Source organism: Rattus norvegicus, chromosome 5, assembly GCF_021556685.1.
Source record: "Rattus norvegicus strain SHRSP/BbbUtx chromosome 5, alternate assembly SHRSP_T2T, whole genome shotgun sequence".
Lineage (NCBI taxonomy): Eukaryota > Metazoa > Chordata > Mammalia > Rodentia > Muridae > Rattus > Rattus norvegicus.
In genome coordinates this window covers 139,335,788-139,359,232 of record NC_141538.1, presented here as the reverse complement: position 1 = coordinate 139,359,232, position 23,445 = coordinate 139,335,788, and the positions used below count along the sequence as shown (strand labels likewise).

At 47.0% G+C, this 23,445-nt stretch overlaps 1 protein-coding gene and 2 long non-coding RNA genes across 6 annotated transcripts in view; 1 reads left to right on the top strand and 2 right to left on the bottom strand.

Annotated features, from left to right (window-relative positions):
• Hivep3 (HIVEP zinc finger 3) overlaps positions 1-8,441 on the bottom strand; it is a 402,531-nt gene extending 394,090 nt beyond the window's left edge. For 3 of the 4 annotated variants that reach the window (XR_015619738.1, XR_015619739.1, XM_087549278.1), the window contains exon 1: positions 8,372-8,441. The gene's annotated coding sequence lies outside the window, so the exon portion shown is untranslated. 4 annotated transcript variants of the gene reach the window in all.
• A 3,197-nt stretch (positions 8,442-11,638) lies between these two features.
• LOC148006018 (uncharacterized) lies at positions 11,639-14,906 on the bottom strand. The gene is made up of 3 exons (XR_015621098.1): positions 14,530-14,906; positions 13,923-14,036; positions 11,639-12,091 (listed from the first exon to the last, which is right to left on the bottom strand). It is a non-coding gene; the product is annotated as an uncharacterized LOC148006018 (long non-coding RNA).
• LOC134486983 (uncharacterized) lies at positions 14,897-16,314 on the top strand. The gene is made up of 2 exons (XR_015621097.1): positions 14,897-15,312; positions 15,846-16,314. It is a non-coding gene; the product is annotated as an uncharacterized LOC134486983 (long non-coding RNA).
• Positions 16,315-23,445: the final 7,131 nt, after the last annotated feature.

Here is a 23,445-nt window from a genome sequence, read left to right as displayed (position 1 = left end):
CTGAAGGCATTAATAAGCTGCTCAAAACATACACCCAAGTTTTTCTTTCTCTACATATTTACGATATAAAGAAGCTGTGGGTCTGCTTGGTTTCGTTACCCTCTCATTATATATGCCATTTTACATGCCCTATTATTTCTGATTATATAGCTCAGTAACACTGGGAATTTTTTTTAAGCCACCTTCTTTCAGAGGACATCCACCATTCGTTCTTGCAGGTCTCTAGGCTTCTATTCAGTTGAAGGAGTTAAAACCACCTTAAAGCCTGTGAAAAAGCTGCCCAGTGACCAGGGCTCCCTCCCTTCTCTCTGTTGTTCAGCTCATTACCAAGGTAATCTGTCCCTAGGGGATGGGGCAACTTGGTTTCAGCTCCAGGCTTACCTTTGTCCTCAGAAGTTCCACTCAAACACAGCCTGTCTCCTAGTGAGTCTCTCTCTACATTAGGCAAGCCATGTTCTTTGACTCCTGAGCTCTTTGTCCTTTAAGGCTGGCAAAACCAGTCTTCGTGCAGATCTACAGTGGTTTTGAAGGCAAAACTAACTCTAGTGTGCTCACACCCTTCCTGCTGCTGAGGTCCCTACTCTACCACAGGCTTCTGCCTAGCTATTCCCATTTTATCTTCTTGGCTTCTTTGTGTGTTCATAGAAACCTACCACCACCACCACCACCACCACCACCACCACCACCACCACCACCACCAATTTTAATGCTCCTTGAAGCAGTTTGATACTTTCAGTGGAGCTTTGATTCAAATAACCAGATCTACCTCTGTCAGAAACACAAGTCTTCTACTTGTTTGCTTCATGGTAACCAAACAAACTGTTCTCCCACCCAGCCACAGCATTAGCATAAAGTCCTCCTGGCACATGAACGCCCAGGACACTTCCAGATGAGCTGCTTCAGAGCCCAAAGGCTTTCCTCTTTGCCTTGACCACAGACACAGGACTTCCTATAAACATGGCAGCTTGTCTCTGGCACTCTTTATACAGCCTCTCTTTTGTTCTCTGAACCAAACTACACCCAAGAAGGTTTCTTCTCAAGCGATGTGTGTCCTCAGTTCTCACTGTTGCAAGCAATGGAATAAAGCTTTTCATGTCAGGGTGTACTCTCTTCCTCAACAAATACAACTTTTCTAGCACTTTCTAAGATCAAGTACTACTGATCTCTGCAAAGTCTTACACTCAAACTCCAATATAAAACAAGCCTCTAACATCCCTGAATGACAGTGTACATCTGCTCCATCGAGGTGATCCCACCCAGACACCTTGGGAGTCCTGGCAGATGGCATAAACAGGTGAAGAGGAAAAGGTAGAGAAAGTCCAGACACTGGGGAAACCTCACTCCATCCAAAGCCACTAAGTGTTGTTGTGAAGGATTGTGGACCTGGTGCTTCAAGAAAGGCCAAGATTCCTACTGGCATGTGAAATCTCACTGCATTTTATACGATGACAACTAATCCAATTTTGTAATTTAAAAAGCTATATCAACTAAATAAAATTGCTGACTGAACCTAACTCAGGACTAACCCTGTGCAACTTCTGTTTTATGTAGTCAGCTTTAAAATAGGACGCAGGTAATTTACCACAGTCAGAAACAATGTTCTGGGGGTCTCGGTGTGAAGACGTCATCACTGCAGTAACCATAACTCTCAGTCCCCCTTCTCAGCACTTGCCTCCACCCGCCCCCACCAACCCTGTCAGTCTTCTATCAGCTTGAGCTGTGAGGGAGAGAGGGCAGAGTAGAAATCACTTAGGCTTTTTAGTCATAGCATCTTGTTAAAGTCCAGTACTACCCGCAATGGAGCCTTCTCAAATGTTGCTGATTCTTGGTTGGCTCATCTGTAAAATGGGAATACTGATTCCCACCTAGAAGACATCTAAAAAATAGAGTCAGTAGAAGTAATGAGGCTGGCATGTAACCCTGGCACAGACTACACTCAAAACTATAAGCAGACAAAGACTCACTTTCCCCCGAGAAAGACATGAAAAGCTAACAAGCATGCTACACAGAACTTTCATAGCAAGCTAACGCCTCTGGGGATGATAAATGCTTTTGGTAAACAGAGTAAGAATGGGAAACACAGCTCTGCAGAGGCCCAGGTCTCCACATCAACATAGCTGTTCATGAACTTGGTCTAGGAGGTCAAGGTCTGTAGAAATCCATGCTAATTAAAATTCATAGACGTTAATTAAATGATTATTCAAGAACTCTCTCAACTCTTGAAGCCATTTTTAAACGTAGATTACAACATAACCCTGGGTCAAGTAAAGGCATGCCAAGGCCTGATGGCCTAAACCAAGGCTCTTCAGGCTAGGAAGAATTCACTGGGAAAAGCAAGCAAGCTCGAATGGAAAGTAAACTGCAGAGCTGGCTGTCACTGTGTGGGGCAGGCTACTGAGGCTCCAAAAGGAAGCCTTCCTCTGCTGCCAGATGCAGGGACAGAGTGACTGCTACAAAGGGCCTCTCAGACTATCAAGTGCCTGCCTCGCCAACTTATGGTTTTAGAGAGGAGCCACTCCACAAAAAGCCATCAGATGAGAGCCAGAGGCTATCCTGAACACTCAGAACTCTCCACTCCTGCACACCTAGGGTGAAACAGGAAGGAGGCACAGTAGCTATGCTGTTTCCAGAAACATAAGCCTCTGTGCTTAGATCCTTACATGGGATTCTGCCAGGAGAGCATTCCAGTACGCTTCTCCATCCAGGGGATTCAAAAGAAACAAACTGTCTCTGATGACTTGTGCTCACTCACCAAGAAGAGCTAAGCGCCACCCCTCACTCCATGCCTGATACACCTAGCCTACTCCTATTACAGGCAGCCCTCATGGCTCCTCTAATTGTGGCATGTCCACCGCTGGTTTTCCTCTAGAGAGACTGAAGCATCCAAAACCACTTATCTCCTTGACTGCCAAGCAGGAAACCAGTAGTTTTTTACTCTATGAAGAGGAAGGGTTACATAGTGTTGGGATACAACTCGATGGGAGAGCTTGTCTAGTGTGTGCAAGGCTCTTGGTTTGATTCCCAACACTAGGAGAAGAGGGGACAATCAGGGAAGGTATATAGATCACAATTAGTCAGGAAGTAACAATCTCTGAAGATGGGCAGTATACAGATAAGATTTTTACTATTTTCTCAACTTTTATTTATGTTTAAAATCCCCTGTAATTAAAAGAGAATGTTAAAGAGAAGGGGGGAGTGGACAGATGCAACCTGAAGATTATGCTATTGACTGCCTTCTTGGGACAATCTGGAAAGAACACAGGCCTTCAGACCCATGGCCTTCTAGAAGGTCACACTATGCTGGAGAAGAGGCTGTGTCTTCTCAGCACCACACTCAATGTCCTCAACAAGACAACCTTTGAAAACTTCCCTAGAACTTTATAAAGCATTCCGGCAGGACCCGGCTGCCCTTCTCAGCATATAAACCCTTCTGCCTCTACAAATCATCACCCCTCCGGCCTCTTGCCACTACAAGGGCCTCCACTTCCTGTTCCAAACTACTGAGTTGAGCAATCGAGCTTTTGGGAGAGCTCCCAGTGGCAGGCAGTAGTTCAGCTTAGCGGGGTTGCCCTCTGGATGTCAGATATGAACCTCCAAAGAGAGAGTTCTCTTCCTTTGTTTTCTTCCCCTTCCTCTTCCCTGACCCTCAACTCACTCTTGATGAGAATCTGCATTTTCACGTATCATGTTTCCCACCTTGAAGACCACAACACTGCTGCACAGTTCTTTGTGACAGAAAAGACATGATGCTCTGTGTCCTAGAATGATCAATGGCATCTCTGGTCTCTACCCATTAACTGCTAGGAAGTGCATAAGCCATCCCTAGCTGCAACAACCAACCATGTCTCCAGGTAATGCCAAGTGGGTCAGGGGAAGAAAAAAATCAGAGGTTGTTGAGAAACAGCAGCCTAAAAGATATTGAAAAAGCAAGACTAAAATCTTTGTGCAGAGAAAGGGGAGGGAGGGAGGGAGGGAGGGAGGTGGAGGGGGGAAGGAAGGGACGGAGAGAAAGGAGATTTATACAGTTTGTTCCCATGCAATTACACAATATATTTCCACCTATGAATTTATTAATATGAATATTTAAGAAATGTTGCATTGTAAGCCAGAAGTATGTAAAGTACCAAGAGAAAAGTGAATTCAGCATTCCCAAACATATCCTCTCTGTCTTTGTGGTTTCCTGTGCAAATCTCATTTGCTTCCCCCACATTATCCTGTTTTCCAGTCAGTGTGGTCACCCAAACATCTCACCCAGCCTTGCACAGCAGTACACAGTCTGAGGTTCAGCAGAAAAGAAAAGCTCCCGGGCGGGCGGGCGGCTTTCCCAGCACCCCCATGACGCACATGGGCTCTCCGGCACTGGTTTAACAGGGTCGCCGGAGAGCAGGGTTCCCTACAAGAACATTCTCCAACCAAATCAGAGAAGAAGAAATACCAATGTGTTCTAATGGCTCCCCTTCAAAACAGTCAGACTCGCACCCCTTCTCTGGGCAATAACATCAAAATAATCGCCCTTTACACCCCCCAACTCAGCATGCCTGTGTCTGCCATCACTAAGTGGGGAAGTGAGGCTGCTGCTCCGGTTCAGGGTCTACCCTCTGCCACCTCTACACTTCAGAGGCTAGAATGGCTAGAATAATGAGTGTTGACTTAGCCAAGAAGTACAACAGTCTGCACAGGAGTTTCCCACTTGAGCTAAATGGTACGTTCCCTTCTTTTGAAGAAGGAAGACCTGTTTCCCATAGAGGCTTTTCGTTAGCCTCATTCCATCGCATAGCTTTGAGGATATACATACAAAATGGCTTCTTGAATGTGTCAGTTCTGTCAGTAGCTCTGGCAAGCCTCTGTCCTCCTGTTATAGGAAGGCAGGTGCTGTGTATATGACAAATGTGTATGGCTTGTCATCAGAGATCTAGTTCTTCTGGGATCCATCCTATGCCACCACCTGTCTCAGCCTGGATCACCTCATCCTGGACTCTAACCTTGGCCTCCTAATGTCTCCCTGGCTTAGCATCTCTCCTTTATCCCCCCTTTCTTTTAAACTGATGACAGATTAGCTTTCAAGAACACAAACCAAAATTTCCCATTCCCTACCACTGGATATAGTCATATGTGTATGTTACAGGTGATAAGACATATCCCTATCACTCTTTCATGGCCCTGGAAAAAGAGCATAGGGCCTCATGAATGTCAGGCAAGCATTCTATCACTAAGCTATATTCCCAACCCATAGTCCTACCTCCTTTGAGGTAGACGAATGTATGAAGCCCTTTTTGCCCTGGAGGTGTCCAAGCAGGATCAGTATGAACACACGGGCCCACTCGTGTATCCTCAGGACAAACAGGAGATGGAAAGGCTGGGACGAGAATGCTAAGCTCAATGGATTTGAAAGGGGGTTCTATCTGCACGTGTATGGTTGTGGGTATGGTCATGCATACATGTGTGAAGACCAGAGTTTGATGTCCAGGGTCTTCTTTATCACTGTCCACCTTATTCTTGATATGCAGCTCCTACTAAAGCTGGAGCTCACCACATTGGCTAGATTGGCTGGCCAGGAAGTCCCAAGATCCACCTGTCTGCATTCCCAGTAGTACTGGGATTACAGATTGATGCTACGCATCCTGTTTTGCTGTGACTGTTGAAGTTCTGAATTTGGCTACTCATGTTTGCACAGCAGTCACTTTATGCACTAAACCATCTCCTCAGTCCCCTAAATGACTTCTAATACAGCCTCCCAAGCCTACATACCATAATTCTGGGAACCTGTTGGTCTGCAAATTAGGTCCTGCCATCACCTGACTCCTACAGAATGATGCGGATGCCAAGGGTTCCTTATAAATATCCCTTACACAGTACTACACATGCTACCTCAATTTTACAGAATTATCTCTCTTCTGGTTTTACTACTCTTCTGACATTATTTATCGTTGCTGCTGTTGTCGTTGCTGTTGTTGTTAGACAAGTAATGGTGTGGGCTGGTGAGATGGCTCTAAGGCAGTTGCCACTGAGCCTGATAACCTGAGTTCAATGTGGTAGACCCATGTGTGGTAGGAGAGAATCAACTCTTTTACGTTATCCTCCACTCCCTCCCTTCCTTGCTCTATCTGACACACGTGCATGCACACGTGTGCACACACACACACAGTAAATAAATAAATGTAAGTTTTTAAATTAACAATGATTGAAGAGTCCCACTGCAGTCCCACGGGGAGCCTGGTAGCAGCAGAGTGTATATATGACCTCCAGTTCTTGCCCCTCACACACATACACATTCACTATTCATACTGCATCCGATGCTGTTCCTTAAGGAAGAGGACATTCCATTCCTATCTGCACGCCATCTCTCCAGCTCCCGGGACTGCAAGGGTAGTTGGGCTCATCTGCTTCCATGACTGCTATCCCATTGATAAAGAGATGGAAGGGGGGAGATGATGCTTTGTCATCAGTCACGGAATTCTGGTGGCAAAGTAAAGGGCAGCATAAGAACTCTTCCCCAGCACTTGTGTAACACTGAGAAGCACACTTCTCCCTGTGATGCAGAGCGTAACACTTTGTGAACAGCACATAGAAATCAATACCTGTGGAAAGAGGAATCTAGAGAAGCAGGACCATATACTGGCTGAGGATTTGGACTCTAGACTCAGGCTACCTATGTTAGAATCTGTTGTTTCATTGTCTGACTTGAGTTAAACAACTGGGTCTCAGACTTCTTGACTGAAATGCAGGGTGCTGGTTGAACCTTCCCAGTAGGGAAATCGTGAAGATTATAGAAAATACCTGTAAAGCTCTCAGAACAGCACTGGCTAATTTTTACTAATAAAATATGCTATAAACATCATTGCAGCTTTAATAGACCTATCTAAATATATTTTTTTTAAATCTTCATTTTGTCGTAAGTTGGCAAAAACGAAGTCAAATGATATAAGCTCAGAGTTTTATGCAGAAAGGTATCAGTATGGAATGTGGATTTGTGTGATTTTTATCCAAAAAAAAAAAATCAACTTACATAGTAGCTGACAACATTTCCACAGACTGGAACAAGCAACCTAAGAGATCAAAACCACTGTAACACCTACTACACCAAATATTAAAAAGAAAAATAACTTATAGCCTCTAGCAGTAATTACCTAAGTATCATGGGTTGCAAATCTGTTAGAGAGTTTTTGCTGTGACAATATTTCTAGTAAATTGCTACTTCTAACACAAAGTCCTGGTGTTGCAAGGCGCGCATACTAATAGAAAGGTTATTATAGAAACACTATTAAAATGAATTAGGTATTATTAAAGATTCGGCACTACAACAGCCCCTGATTACAAAGGATTTCAAGGTCCATTGCTTAATGGGCAGATGAAAGTGCTAATTAAGCCTTTTTGAGAGGATATCCCTAGGCGGGCCTGTAAGACTATAGGTAACAAGAGGTCTTCAGGCTGAAAGGGGAACCAGTTGTGCCTACCCATCTGGATACAGCCCTCCTGGGAAGACTGAGAGGTGGGAGGCAGAGCTGAGGTTTTCTGCTGAGGAGAGGTAGCAGACGGGGAGCTAAACTTACTTGAGCCTCAGTTTTTCCCTTAACTGCTTCCTCAGCACGCATCCATTTCCTCCTCTGCTTATGTTTAGAAAACTAGAGAACCTTCGTTAGACCTTAGAGTCTAAATACATAAGAAAGCCTTCCGCTGAGTACCTAAGCCCTCTGGAACAACCAGAAGATGCCAGGGCTGTCCTTGGTCAAAAGCATCTCTCATCACCAATACCTCTAAGTGGCTTTTACGGAGTTGCTAAAGGCATTGGCCTTTCGTATCAGGATCTATTTTGCTTTTCCCACCTTGTTAATTAACTAATCAGGCCTGGCAAGACATCTCCCAAACAAGAGGTGTTAGGAAAAAGCTAACTAAATTCGCCCATCGCGTCTAAATATCCACTATAATTTATGAGGAACGAGGGCTGAGCTCTGAGACCCAGACTACACGATGACTGGCGCTGCGCAGCAGCCTTGGACCCCGCGCGGCTCCCAGCAGGACTTCTGGACCCGAGCCACGCGGGCCACCCGGGCCACGGCCGCGCTGCCCAAGGCGCATCCCCGCGGACTCAGCCTCCCGCTCCCCGGGGCGCTCGGATGTCAACAAACTTTCCCCGCTCGGGCTTGCGCCGGGTCTCCCATATCTGCCCGCGAGCGCAACCTGGGGACAGGTGTGGGACCCGAGCTCCGCACCACGCATCCCTGCGGATGTGCGGACAGTCGGGGTCCGCAGGGCGCCGTGGGGGAGGGTAGGCCGTGGGCCCGCCCCCTGGGCGGCGCGGCGCTGACACGGCCCTAGGACGCGGACCACTGGTCCCCAGGGACGCGATGGTGCTGCGGCGCGGCGGCCTTACCTGCGCGCTCGGCTGAGGTGGCTTCCGAGGCCCGGCGTGCGAGCAGCGGCGGCGGCAGGCGCCGACTGACAGCCCCAGGACCCGCCTCCATCCTTCAACCACGCCCCCTCTACGGCCACGCCCCCGTCCGCGGCCGGGGTCAAGCTCAGTCCACAGCGCCGAGGGCGGGGGCGCTCGCTTTCGATTGGCCTGGGGGACGTCGGCCCCACCCACTCTCCGCCTCCTAGCTGGGGGTTGGGAAGCCGCGCTTGCGCGGATGCTTAGAGGGCAGAGCATAAACCAGTGCAGCGGTCCTGACGCTGAGCGCAGGTTGGTTCTCGTCTTCCTCAGCTGAGCTGGTTTTGAGCCCAGGACTACGGGAAGAAGAGTGAAGGAGTCTGTGAAGAGACAGTCCCTGACTACAGGAGACCCTAAACGAGGCAGGCGGAGGAGCCCAGCTTCACACTTCGGATCTACTCCCTTGCCAGGAAGTATCTCTGTGAAGGTTGGCTTGAGTGACAAGATTCTGCTAACCAGAGTGAGAGACGCTGAAGGAAATAGCCTTGCTAGCTCTCAGCACCTCCCCAAGCTCCCTAGCTCAGTGTGTAAACAAGATCATGTGACTCCCTACAAAATCAACGGATACCCAGCAGTTATCTCCTAGATATATGTTCAAAAGAATGTCTACACAAAACATTTAGATGCAGATGTTCCTAGTAGCACATTAACAAGAGCAGAGGTTTCGGAAACAACTGAACTGTGGGTTGATGGGTGAACGGTTAGTAAATTTTGGTTCGTTCATGCCAATGGACCAGTTTTTGGTAAAAGGGAATGACGTTCTGATACACGGTACAACACAGATGAACTTTAAACTCACAAAACTGAGTGACTCCACTGGGTATGGTTCTATTTGTGTTGGAACGTCCAGAATAGGCAACTATATAGAGACAGGAAACAGACTAGAGGTTTCCAGGGAAGGGAAGGGAAGATTGAGAAGGAACTAATAAGTGTATAGAATTTTTCTCATTATGGTTTGGATCTTAAACATACCCTGTATCAAAGGCTCGATCCTCAGTGGACTGTTCTATTGGGAAGAAATGCAACCTTCTTTAGGTGGGCTTCGGAAGAGGAAAGGCTGTCTCTGGAGTCCTATCCCTAAAATGTATACTGGAACCTGTACCCCTCATTCTCTATCTCGCCCCACGGCCATGATCTGAGTAGCTGTGTTTCCCATGTTTGTTTGATCTCATGACAGGCCCAAACCATTAGCCAAATGTATTTCTCTGTCTTTTAAGTTGTTTATCTCAAGTGTTTATCAGCAGCAGAAAGATCTTGGTTATTTTTTCTATTGCTGTGATGAGACACTATGACCAAGGCAGATTAGAGAAGACAGAATCTGTTAGAGACTTATAGTTTCAGAGGGTGAGTCCATGACCATCATGACTAGGAATGTGACGGCAGGTAAACAAACATCTTGATCCACAAGCGCCAGACAGAGAGAGCTAACTGGAAATGGCTGAGCTTTTGAAACCTCGAAGCCTTCCCCTGTGACATCCTTCCTCCAACGAGGCCACGCCTCCTAATCCTTCCCAACAGTCCAGCAACTGGGGAGCAAGTATTTAAACATAGGAACCTATGGGGACCATTCTCATCCAAACCATCACACAGACTAACCCAGACTATTGGCAGTGAGAAGTGATATGATTCAGAAAATACTGGAATTGTTGTGAAAAAAAAGTTTGGGAAAGTTTGAAGGAGCAGGTGTGGAGAAAGCCTAGAATATTACAAGTGGAGCTATGTGGGGAAATTCTGGTGGGAACTCAAGAAACCACTGTGCTAGCAGGGATAGAGGCAGTAAAGGCTGTGCTTTTGAGGTTTAGATGAACTCCGCTGGGAGCCAGAGGCCTCTGTGAGAGGCCATTCATGTTACACTCTGTCAAGGAGCTTGTCTGGTTTGTCTTTGTCCTATGACTTTGTGAGAGAGTCTGGTTTATCTGGTAGAAGAAGCTTCCAGGCAGCCAAGCGTTCGGCAGTGGCATGGGTATTGCTTGCTGGTTCTAGCCAGAATTTGTGGTGAGAAGTGGAATTAGGCAGCAGAACAGAACAAGGATTTGGAAAGCTTTCCCTGGCGGCTGGTAGGGAAGAGGATGTGTAGGCAAAAGAGGTGCTGGGTTGGAGAAAGAGCCATTTAAAAGCAGCAAAGAGGCCGTGGGGATATCCCAATTGGTAAAGTGCTTGCCTTGCATACACAAGGACCTAAAGTCAATACCCAGAACCCATGTGGAAAATGCTAGGCATATGGTGCACAGTTGCAATCACAGAGCTGGGGAGGCAGAGACGAGCGGATCCCATATCAACAAGCTTCGTCTACATGGCGAGCTCTAGGCTGGTGAGAGGCCTTGTTTCTAAACAGACATGGATGGTGCCTGGAGAGCATCTGTCCTCTGCCCCTCCATATTCCTACATGAAAACATGCATGCACATATCCATGTATGTGCATGTGCTAGAAGCCAAAAGCCAGTGTAATGAGGCAGTACTGTAACCCCAGCAATCAAGAAGCAAAGACAGGAAGACGGCTGCAAGTTTGAGGCCAACTTGGTCTACATAGCAAGTCTCAGGCTAGGCATGTTACACACAGAGATGCTGCCTCAAAAAGAAAAAAATAGCATGAGGGACGGAAAGAGAAGCCAAAGTGTCATTGGAGGAGCTCTGGGTTCAAGCCCCATACACACACACACACACACACACATACACACACACACACACACACACACACACACACCATAGTCAGATACTTTGCACTAAGAAGAGAAAATATCCTCTGAAGGCATCTTAGGAATCAGCTAGATGCCATCTCTCTCAGATCCAAGGGCTTTTGTTTGAGGAGAGAGCCCTGGGTTCCTTGCCCACTTGGGACCACTTGAGGAACTACTTCTCAGAGTTGGGGATTCATGGCCCTGTGTTCATCTTTCTGGTCACCTACAGGCTGCTAAATCCACAGTCCAAAGTGCCTGGCTACTGCTCAAGGTAGTGGCAGAAACCCATGTCCTCTATATGAGGCTGGCATTAAAGGCATGCAGAGGGCAAGAGTTTGAGAGTTCATGGGAACTTCTCCTGACATTGTCAAGGACTCCTGGGAGGCTAAGACAGCATGTGGCAAAGTGAGAGCCCCCGCGAGCTGCCCTTGAGAGGGCAAAGTGCGAGCCATGAGACTGAGGCTCAAACCACCAAGGGGACGCCAAGGATTTAGAGATGCCTGCGAACACAATGTCAATTCAGAAGTAGGCGTTTACCTCAAAGGGAAGTAGGAAGAGTTTATTATGGAGTCACATATTGGTGACCATAGCCCAGGAGCACAGATTCAGGTCACCCTAGTTACCATATCCCAGAGCGCTAAGAGTTTGATGAGGTTTATACAGAAACAGAAGAAAAGGACATCATAAATCAAGACAATTAGAATAGCTCAGTAGGTGTACCAGATAGACAATTACAGCCAGATGGAGTCATCTCTGTTAGAAGAATCGGAGGCTGTCTGGTAACCCATAGCTTTTGGGTTAGTGGAAGCCAGTACTCTGTTAATATACACCCTATTGCCATATGATGTTAGATCAAATACAGATCAGTACTTCAGACGATGGTCTTCATGACTGTGAAGAAGTGGTAGAGTATACTTCGTTCATCTTCTTAATCCCAGATGGAGAATAAGTCAAACAGAGCAAGCCCACAGTTTCATCTGGGTGTCTGTGAATAGAACCTTGCATGGTTCATACTGCAAACTCTAAAGAGACCTGGCTTCTAGGCTCCCCTCCTCCATTACCAAATGCTTAACCAGGAGTAAGCCATTGCCCTTGAACATCTCTTGTTAGTCTTCATGATACCCATGGGTCTACTCTTCCTCCACTAGACCCGCAGAAGTTATTTGAAAAGTCATCTTCATTCTAATCCATATAGTTTATTTTTCATGTTTTATTTTCATATAGTTTCTTAATTACTTATCTGAGTGTGTGTGTGTGTGTGTGTGTGTGTGTGTGTGTGAGAGAGAGAGAGAGAGAGAGAGACAAAGGCAGAGAGAGAGAGAGAGAGAGAGAGAGAGAGAGAGAGAGTGTTCATGTTGGGTCCCCCAGAACTAGAGTTTCAGGCAGTTAGGAACTGTCTGTGGGTGCTGAGAATTGAGCACTACAAAGCAACCAGCGCTCTCAACTACAGAGTCAGCACGTCAGGTCTCCCCCATGTAGTGTTTATTTTGTTTAGATTTTTTTATTTTTATTTTTATGTGCATCCATGTAAAACTGGATGCATAGATGTGCACCACGTCTGTGGCTGGTGCTGTTGAAGTTACAGACAGTTGCAAGCTGCTGTGTGGGTGCCAGGACCTGAACCCATGAGCCACATGGTTTGGTTATTGTTTACCTCATTTCAAAACACAAGAATTGGATCTGACTATCTTAAGGCCATTAAAAATTTTAAGATTTATTTTATGTGTCTGAGTATTTATGTGCCTGTATGTATTCATGTGTACCGTGTGTGCCTGCAGAGATCAGAAGAAGACACCAGTTTCCCTGGAACTAGAATTATGGTTGGTTGTGAACCTGTAGATGGCTGCTGGAAAGCCACTGTAGGTCCTCTGCAAAAGCATCAAGTGCTCTTAATCCCTGAGCCATCTTTCCAGTTGGTTTTAATGTTATAGTTTTATGGCTTTCACATTTATGTGTCATTGTACTTTGCTCATATCTGCCTCCACTACCCTATTTTGTCCCCCTTCTCTAACTTTGCATTCTACCTTTGAATACTCCCTCTTATGACTTAATTTAGAAGATGATAAGTAGATAGATAGATAGATAGATAGACAGACAGACAGATAGATAGATAGATAGATAGATAGATAGACAGACAGACAGACAGAAGATAGGTGATAGACACACAGACAAATTTGAATCTTGGTTCTACACAAAGACACCATGCAATGTTGCAAGTGTTTGTCTCCCCATTGCCTCTCTTGTTGCCCCCTCACTCCTTCTGGACACTTTCTTGCCTCTGCAAAGTTCCCCTTCTACTTTCATGTTGTATGTACAGACAGAAAATATAAATATCTTAAATAGTGAGAGAAATGTGATATTTGGCTTTCTGAGTCTGGGTTTACCTGTCATGATGATCCCAGGTCCATCCATCTTTTTGCTGTACACGTCATAATTGCATATTCTTTACACTGAGTAAAACTCCATGGTATATGCATACTGCTTTTCCTTCGCCCACACTCATCCCTGCCAGGCACCCAGGCTGGTTCCATATCTCATTAAAGCCAATTTTATTCCTTTCCCCTTCTGTGTGAGTTAACAGAATGTCTGGCAGGAAACCGAGTCAAGGCAATGAGATGGGATCACATTTGAAAGACTCCGACAGAGAAATGATTCCCCTGTCTGTTGTCACCCCTAGCAGTGAAGTAAGATCTGGAAGCAGAGAGGCCACATGAATCTAGATTCCTAGGGGTGGAAGAACTGAGAGAGACAGAGTGGGAACATGAAAAAGACCCATGTTATGGGGATGAACAGTGAGCAGCTAGGTCAAGCCATACCTGAAGCTGATACCTCTTGTACTCTTCAGCCATTCGAGTCAATACATGCTTTGTCAAGGTTTCATTTTCTCTCCATGTTATTGACAGCTCTGGTGATGAAACTCTGGGCTTCCACTGCCATATTAATCAAATCAGGTCATTTGAATAGTTTTAAGGATTCTGCCAGTTCTCGCAGCATCTCAGAAGTGTAAATACGTTCATAAGAATTTAAAAAACAGCAAACATTAAGGAAAGCAGCAAACATTAAGGAAAGCAGCACCGTCTAGTTAAAGGGAAGATGGCTGCGGCTAGAGACAAGCAGAAACCCTCGATCTTTACTAGGGGTTGCTGTAATCTCCATCCCCACCCCACTCCTGGACTTCAGCCACCTGCCCCACACACTGAGAGTTGCTGGGGATTAGGGGCAGTGGTCTAGGAAGGACACAGAGGTGGCCTTGCTTTAGAGATGGAACAAAGGCGTCTATAGTCACGGGCACCCTACGCCTTGATTTGATTCTGACCCCCTCTACTCAAAGGTTTTGACCAGAGTCTTCTCTGAGCTCTCCTTTTGCCTTCTCCCCAACCCAACCGATGAGATCTCACCTCCAAACCTGGCACTTAACCTTACCTCTCGGTCAGCACTCCCAGCGGTGGCCACCTTTCCGTGAGTGGACGTGGTAATGTATTAGTCAATAACTCCAGAGCACAGGTTAGTTTATCTATATCAACAGGACACAGAGGAAAGAGGCTGTGGAAGGTTAGTTAGTGGCCAACAGTCACTTAATAAAAGGGATGATGTTCCAAGGGAGCCGGAGGTTGGTGAAAATTGTCTGACAAACCACACTAGTAATTTTGTGGGAAGAGTTTCACACACCTTCCCCCCTGGATACCTGGCCCCTGTGAAATAATGCATGTGGATATGAAGTCATCACCAGTCCCCTGACCTGAAGAGGCACTGGGGGGAGGGGCTGGCCGGTGCTGTTCAGTGACACCCAGACCATCTGTGGCACAGGGAGCCTCAGGAAGAGATGAGATAGACTAACTCCTGGTGGTTTTCCTGGAACTAGAGAAACAGGAGCACAGAGCCAGCTACATCTGTCCTCTGTTCTAACCTTAAGTGATTCGTAGAAAAGGCAGGTCCCAGTTTTGAGTCATTAGATGCCAAAGAGCAGACAGCCTTTGCGCTCTGAAAAGAGTGAGACACTCAGTGCCCCTTTGCTGGAGTTGCTCAGAAGTTCGGCAGAAGAAATCTGGTCCCACAGAGAACAATTTGCCTCATAAAACCCAAATGAAGAAACTTCAATGACAGACTACTTATGGAAGTCTGAAGAAGGCCCCGGGTAACCAGCAACAATGCAAATCCATTCCCTCTCAGGAGGAAGAAGAGACAAGACCCAGCCTCAGCCTACAGGTGACCTTAACATGGGAGGCATTGGGGGTAACACCCAGGGCTCTCCTGGCTCCCACTCTCCAGTTCCCAGCAGCAGCAGCCTGTAGTTGGCTGGTACAAATGGCAAGCTCACTCTCACAGAGGAACACATAGCTGAGCCTATGAGATCAGCTGCCCAAAAGAGGCAGGAACAGAGGGAAGGACATCAACACAGGAGCCAAACCTGCAAAGGTTGGTCTAGCCTACTCTATATGCTTTCAGCTTCCAGGTTTGTTTCTGTTTAAACGGTGAAAACCTTAGCCCGTGCTCAAGGAAAACCGAGCCCCATGCCAAGCTTCCTGAGCCACAGCACCATCTCAGGCTGCCGAGCTGGAAGCTAAATTTCAAGGTTGGCCACCATCAGTGTTCCTCCTAGAAAGCAGGCATAAAGGAGCACTTAGCACAGGGGAAGTATGGCCACAGTGGTCTCCAGTCACCTGCCCCGAGGCCAGAGCCAACAATCATGGCTTTCCTCTTCTGACACCCTCCCTAAACTCACCCTATTCTCTACCAAGCCCCTCTGCAGATAGAGACAGCCAGAGCATCATCCCCAAATATCTGGGTCCTGGTTGAAGACATTGCACGGATTCCTGTGAGCTCTATCCCTGGACACTGACTTGCTGATATACACCATGCTGACATAGGTTCAGGGAGGTGGCGTCAGAACCCAAGGAATCCCTGAAGCCCCACCTGAGACCTTCCCTACCTAGTAGTGAATGTCAGAGGAAAGCTGCCCTGGAGAAGACTGACTGCAGCTGCAGAGTTTACACACTGGTGAACTCCACCCTGCCAGGTGCAGGGCCACTTCAGAGCCCACCAGCCGAGCCTCCCAGGTGACCCCTCTGTCACCTTCTGCTGAAGAGAGAATGACTCTGTCAGCCTTGAGGCTTGGGTCCCAGTGAGAACAGAGCTACCCACCAGCCTGATGCTCTTCAGGGAGCTGTCCAATGAGAAACAAGCACTTGTGGATTCTTTCATTATTTATTTTATGTGTATGAATGCTTTGCCTGTAGAGTTGCATGTTCACCCCATGCACGTTTGGTGTCCACAGAGGTCAGAAGGTTATTGGATCCCCTGGGGTTGGTGGTATGGAAGACAGAAGCCATCAACCATGTAAGTGCTGGGAATCAAATCTGGGTCCTCTGCAAGAGCAACAAGTGGTCTTAACTGCTGAGTTCCCTCCAGCCCACACCTACAGATTCTTTAAGCTGTTGTACTCAGAGGTCTCTGCAATGTCTTGTCTCCCTGGATAATAGTATTGTCTTGGCTGCTGGCACAGCCCCAACCCATGTTCTTTCTAGTTAAGCTGTTGGGAGGAGGGTGGGAGAGGAAGATTTTATCAACCTGCTCATTGCCTGAGCCTCAGAAGACCAGGTACTTTCTCAGTGTCCTCTCTCCATGCTGGAGGGTAGAATAGAGATGGCAGGACACACAGGGGCCAGTGATACAACCTAAACCCATTCTTACACATTTCCGCCCATCCTGACCCACTGCCTTTCTGGTAAATCTAGCTAGAAATTTTCCACAAGCGGTCCCCTGCTCTGTGGTTAATCACACAATGACCCCGGTTTCTTGTATATCCAAGGATTATTTGGGGAGGATGGAGTTTGCACATGTGTGTTGGAGTGGAGACCAGAGGACAACCTTGGGTGTCATCCCTAAGTGCCATATGCCTTTTCTCTCACTGACCTAGAACTTGACAGGCTGTCTGGCAGGCTCTGGGGGAATCAGCCTGTCTGCAGCTCATCACTAGGAGTGCACACCATGTACCCAACATTATTTTTTTACTTGAGTTCTGGGGATTCTTACTCAGTTCCTCATTTTGCAAGGCAAGCACTTACTGACCAAGCCATCTCCCCTCCCTGTCTGGGGATTTCCTTAATCCCTGATGACTTCACCACTTTGCCTCCCATCTGTGAGCCTCAGGGTGAGCCTGACCTGTGCTGTATGTGGTACCAAAAGGAGAGGAGATTTTCACCACATGCATGGTGGGGTGAGGGAGGGGGCTTAGCAATAAGGCAGTTATGTGTTGTCCAGTTGCATTTGTGTGGCATCTCCAGAATGGGCCAATCAATAGAGACAAAATGCAGAAGACTGGCTTCTGGAGCACCTGTGGCAAGTGGGTGCTTTTGGTTATAGATTTGTTTTAAGGTGATGGAAGCATTCGGGAACGACACAGTTGAAATGGTCACAAGACACTGTGAGCCTACTAAGTGGAACTGAATAACAGTCTAAACTAGCCAATATGATGATTTTTATGTCATGTGACCATAATAAAGCAATAGTAAGCACTTCGAAGACATTCGGGGTCTCTAGGGATAATCCTGGCCATGACAGAGGTAAACAGAGGGGAAGGTCCTTTGACCCTGTGGTCTAGCTTGGTCTGTCTTCTATCTCAGGAAATGAAGAGGCTGGGCAGACGGAGTACAGGTGCTGGCTCCAGGAAAGGGCAAAGGCTAGGTAGCTGGTGATAGACCACTTCAAAATCTCCCTGATGGCCACAGATCTTTCTCACAGTTACTTTTAACTACACAGCATTCAAACACCATCCTATCTAGAGAGGACACAGAGGCACAGATTTTCCTCTGGAGTTCTTGGTTATGCTTGGGCACCTTGTCTCCACACATCTCTATTGCCCCTAACCATGGCTCTGAGATCTCTGACCCAGCTCAACTCCTGGGATACTAATGCTGAGGCCCTGGACCAATAAGAGTGAAGCACAGGAGACAGGAGAGGGCACCAGAGCAGGCAAGTCACCAAGGGTCAGAGCCCAGAGGCAGCAGCTTTGTGCAAGTCTTGGGAATAGCTTTCTCTGCAGCGCCTCACTACTGCCTGACCTTGCCTGGGATTGTTTTTTTCAAGCCTAATTCACTCACTTCCCTCTTTCCTGACTCCTCCAGCTGCCTGGTGACCTTCTTCTGAATTCTTGATGGCTCAGGTCCACCCAAGCTTTTTTTTTTTTCTTGGCTTGTAGGCTAGAAGCTTGCACACAGCCTCCTGCATGCTAAAACAAGGAGCAGAGCAATGAAATGCCTCTGGTTCCTCACAGGACCAACACGCCGTCTCCACCTCAGCGCCCATACACGTGGATATAACTCTTAACATTACAGAAGTGGGTATGAAATGTATGGCCAGGCACTGTGTCACAGTAACTATGGTGATGAGCAGACAGACTGCTGCCTTAGCAATTAGAGGCCAGGCCACGGCTAGGTGGGCTGCCTTGAGCAAGCCAGTCCCTTCTCTATTGTGACCAAGATGAATTGGAAGCCCTTTCCCATTGCTTAAGATTCATGATTCAAGAAATGGAAACTCACACTAATATATATTAGCAACATGCCCAGGGAAACACACTATCCTCGCTCAAGACACTCCATCTGACTTAGAGTCCTACAACTAAGACGACTTTCGTTTTCAACCTCCAGTAATTAAACAATGTGACTGTGATAAGCAGCACCATTCACGGGCCCCTCTCCCTGGGGCCTATCATCTGACATGGGCTAGTAAGGTGTTGCATTAGTCAGTGCTTGCCGGATTCAAGTGTTCTAGGACTTTTGCAGATAGTACCTTACTAATCCTTATCCTAACAACCTCATGTGCTGTTATCCTATTCTTTGCTAGGCGAAGAGAAGTCGAGTGATTTCCCGAATGTTACACGGCTAGTATGCAATAAGATATATTCACACTTATACTACCTTGGCTTCAGAATCCAACCATTTCATATGCATATATGTGTTTGTGAAGGTGCCTGTATAGTATACATGGGCGTGTGTGTGTGTGTGTGTGTGTGTGTTTGTATAGGTCTGTGTGTGTGCATGTATATATTTGTGCAGGCATGTGTGAGCATGTGTATGTGTGTTTGTGTAGGGGTGTGTGTGTGTGTGTGTTTGTATAGGTCTGTGTGTGTGCATGTATATATTTGTGCAGGCATGTGTGAGCATGTGTATGTGTGTTTATGTAAGGGTGTGTGTGTGTTTGTATAGGTCTGTGTGTGTGCATGTATATATTTGTGCAGGTATGTGTGAACATGTGTATGTATGTTTGTGTGTGTGTGTGTGTGTGTGTGTGTGTGTGTGTCCGTTTTAAAACATACCATTCATGTTTGTATGCTCACAGCATCTGTGCATCTAACGATTCAATATCCAACCAAATGACTTAGGCCATAAAATTATAATCTCAGTGTACTACTTGTTTTATATCTGGGAAGAAAGTGAAAGGAAGTCATTTAGTCCACACATTCAGTGATCCAAGTGTAAGTCCTGTGTAGAGCCTGGGATCCTGGGATTGTTTGCTCTGCAGAGGTCACGTGGAATCTGATCCCACCTGGGCAGGTGAGTGTCTTAGAGTTTCTACTGCTGTGAAGAGGCGCCATGGCCGGGGCAACTTAAAACAATCATTTAATTAGGGCTGGCTCGCATTCAGAGGTTTAGTCCATTATCATGGCAGGAGGCACAGTAGCAACCGGCAGACTTGGTGCTGGAGAGGAGCTGAGAGTTCTACATCTGGATCTGAATGAAGGCAGAAGAAAAAGAGAGAGACCTTGGGCCTGGCTTGAGCATTTGAAACCCCAAAGGTCACCCACAGTGACACACCGCCTCCAACAAGGACACACCTCTAATAGTGCCACTCCCTAGTGACCAAGCATTCAGATATATGAGCCTGTGGGAGCCAATCTTATTCAAGTGATCACAATGAACATGCATCATAGTTCATACTTGTTGGGGGTGAAGTTCCAGGGAATCCCGCCACTTATTCCAAGGGTTGGTCTCACCGTATAATGACATCCTGTCTCTAGCAAGCCCTGAGCTAAGTGGTCATCTGGCCCTTACGCTGACTTTGAGCTGGAGAAGCAGAAGTTGTAGAAAGTCCATCATTTTCTCTGGGATGATTCTGTATGGCTTGCCTGTGGGGAAACTGGGAGAGAGGCCATCAGTAAGACTCGTGAACAGTCCTGGAATTTTACCTACTAAACACCTATTAAAGGCAGCCGTATTCAGCTGAGCTGCAGAAGCAGGAAGGAGGGTAGAAGGACTGCGGGCATTGGACAAGGAGTTTCAGATAACAAGCTGGATGTCACCTAAGGAACTTTTAAAAATATAAAATTCCCGGGATAAATGGTAGGGAACATCCATGATCCCAGAATTTCACAAAAGGCTAAGGCAGGAAGATTGTAAACTTGAGGCCAGCCTGGGCTAAACAGAAAGACCCTGCTTCAAAGGCAAACAAAAATCTTCTGACTGGGTGTTGGTACCCATGTAAGCTGTGAGACTGGAGAAGTAAATGGTTCGATAGTGTGTTTCCAAACAGACCTCACCTTCCTTATTCCTCCGCCAAGTCATCCCTGCCCCACCTCCCACCCCAGGTACCTGTACTCATCCAGAACCATTGCAGTTGCAGGTTTGTAATGGTTTGAATACGATTCGCTCATATATTTGAATGCTTGGTGATTTGTTGATTATTGTACCTCTCAGTTCAACATTATTTTTAATTATAGAAATATCTCATATGCATAGTGTGTTGCCTACATGTATGTAGCATGTGCATGCCTGAGGTGGAGTTACTGACAGCTGTGAGCTGCCATGGAAGTGCTGGGATCTGAACCCAGGTCCTCCGGAAGAACAGCCAGTGCTCTTAACCACTGAGCCATCACTCCAGCCCCTCAACATTGTTTTAATTTTTATTTATAGCGTGTCCATCTACGGACACATGCATGCCTTGGTGCACCCGAGGAGGTCAGAGGATGATCCCACTTTCCATCCTCACCCTCCATCTTGTTTAAGACAGGGTCTTGCGGTGTTCACTCACGGATGTTCATGTCAACCCTAGGTGTCTGTGAGCAGCCACAGGTCTCAGACCCCTGCCTTGCTGTAGACTACCTCAACGTGTAGATTCTGATGTTCCAAACTCAGGTCCTCCTGCTTGCACAGCAAGTGCTCTACTCACTGAGCCATCCCTCAAGGCCCCCAACCCAACATGCCCTCAGTTTGCCTACTCTATGCCAAGCGCTGGCGATAGAAGAGACTTCGTGGGTGGACACAGTCCTCACTCTGGACTCTCAGTGTGATGGAGATGGATGGGTGTGCTCCTATAACTTGAGGACTGGAGGCAGGGAAGCCTCTTAGGAATGGGATAATCCTCCAGGGACACTTTAGCTTTCCCTCCTCAGAATAAACAATCTATCCCCCTTCTCAGTCAGGCGCCTATTTCCTGATGCTCATGCACCAGCAAGTAACAAAACTCAAACACAGTCTAAGCCCCTCCCATCTACCTGCCTTTGTATCTATATGCGAAGCACGTCTTCCTCAGGGCCACCCAGCAGCCCAGATCCTGTCTGCTCCCAGCTCTCTGATGAATCCCATCTTAATGAGGAACTTGGTTCAGGCACCAGATCTAAAACATTAATATTCATGTTTAGTCTTTATAAGAACCTTTATTTCCATCTTTTGTTGGGAGGACGGTGTCTTCAAATGGCCAGAAATTCCCAATTCCGGTTTATTCCAGCCAGGCCTCTATTTCAGAGTATTTTCTTTTTGGCCCCATTACTTCATCAGGGTTGGCAAGGAAACTTCGTTCTGTTCCTGTCCAAGTGTTAAATGGGTGCCCATACGTCTCTTTGCCACGTTGCTATCATTAATTTTATTGCAAATAGGATTTTTCTTTTTCTCCTCGCCGCATGCAAATGTGGTCCCCTTTCACTGTTTGCATAATAGCTGTAATTCTTTCGTTTGTACAAAAGGACATGCATTATTTTGGCAGATAGATAGAGCTTTGATGGAGAGATTATTACATTTCCAAAAGCAAGAGAATAAATCAGAATTTAGCCAGAGACGCTGACTGCACTCCCACTCCCAGAACACTGATCACAAGCCAAGTGTCTTTTTTTCCAATACAGCAAACCTCACAGGACAGTGAGGCCTCACTGGCGCCTCTCCACTCTCTGCCCTTGGCCTTGCTCTGGGACCACATTGCCTAGGCTCACACTCTGCCACCGGGTAGCCAATGGGAGGTGCAGGTGCGAGCATGGAAGGAGGAAACAGAGGGGCTGAAATACATACTTCCTGGTTTCCTCCCTGCCTTGCCCAACGCAAGTAGTGGCTACACTTCTCCCAGGTCCCTTAGACCCTTCTATCACTCCAAATCCCACAGTGACTTCCTTCTCGTTGCTCAGGCCAGGCACTGAGGGCATCACTGACCCTTGCCTAGCTGCAAAGCATGTCAACAGTCCCATTGTTCAACACTCTTGTTATCTCTTTCCTTCCAGGACACTGGGAGGAACACAAAATCCCAGCACTTTACAGATCTCACCAGGATTCCCCATCCTCCAACTGTGCCCCAATCCATAGCACTGATAAAACAATGAGGAAGTCCCAGACCAAGGGACACCTACCCATCCTACAGAGATCTTACAAAGCCCACTAGGCAGAAGATGCCTGGCCTTCCCCCCTACAGTCAAGTCAATGCCAGATACCTGGAGGTTTTCTCAGACTGTCACCAGAGCATCTACTCACGGTCATGGTGTCCTGATTCCCCTTGAGAATCTACCTCTTGAATTCTCTTGGTACAGATGGACTGGGTAGAGCTGCTCCTACTCTCAGCTTAAAGGGATGGCGTGCGCGCGCGCGCGCGCACGCACGCACACACGTACACACACGCACGCACGCATGCACACACACACACACACACACACACAAAGAGAGACAGACAGACAGACAGACAGACAGACAGAGAGGTAGAAACGCTACTCTGAACACCACTCTTTCTAGGCTTTAGAGATGGGCATGGGACCTAAGCCAGGCTGATGAAAATTAATTGGATAAAATTCTGAGACCTTGGCTGGAGAACTCTGGGAACTAAATAATTACTGAAGAAGCAGAGCAGAAAAGAAAGAAGAAACCCAGAATGTGCACACACTGTAGGAGACCTAGATGGAGCTGCACATGTGTGTGGCTTTTGCAATCACACAAGAAAAGAAGCTCCAGGGCTTCTGCTGTTGTTCGTTTTGCTCACGTTGAGGTTCCATCAGCAAACAAACCCTACCTCATATACTGAAATGGACTGTCACACACCAGGGAAGGGCAAGCAGATAAGAAAGAGGACTTAGTATCACCAGAGCATTGA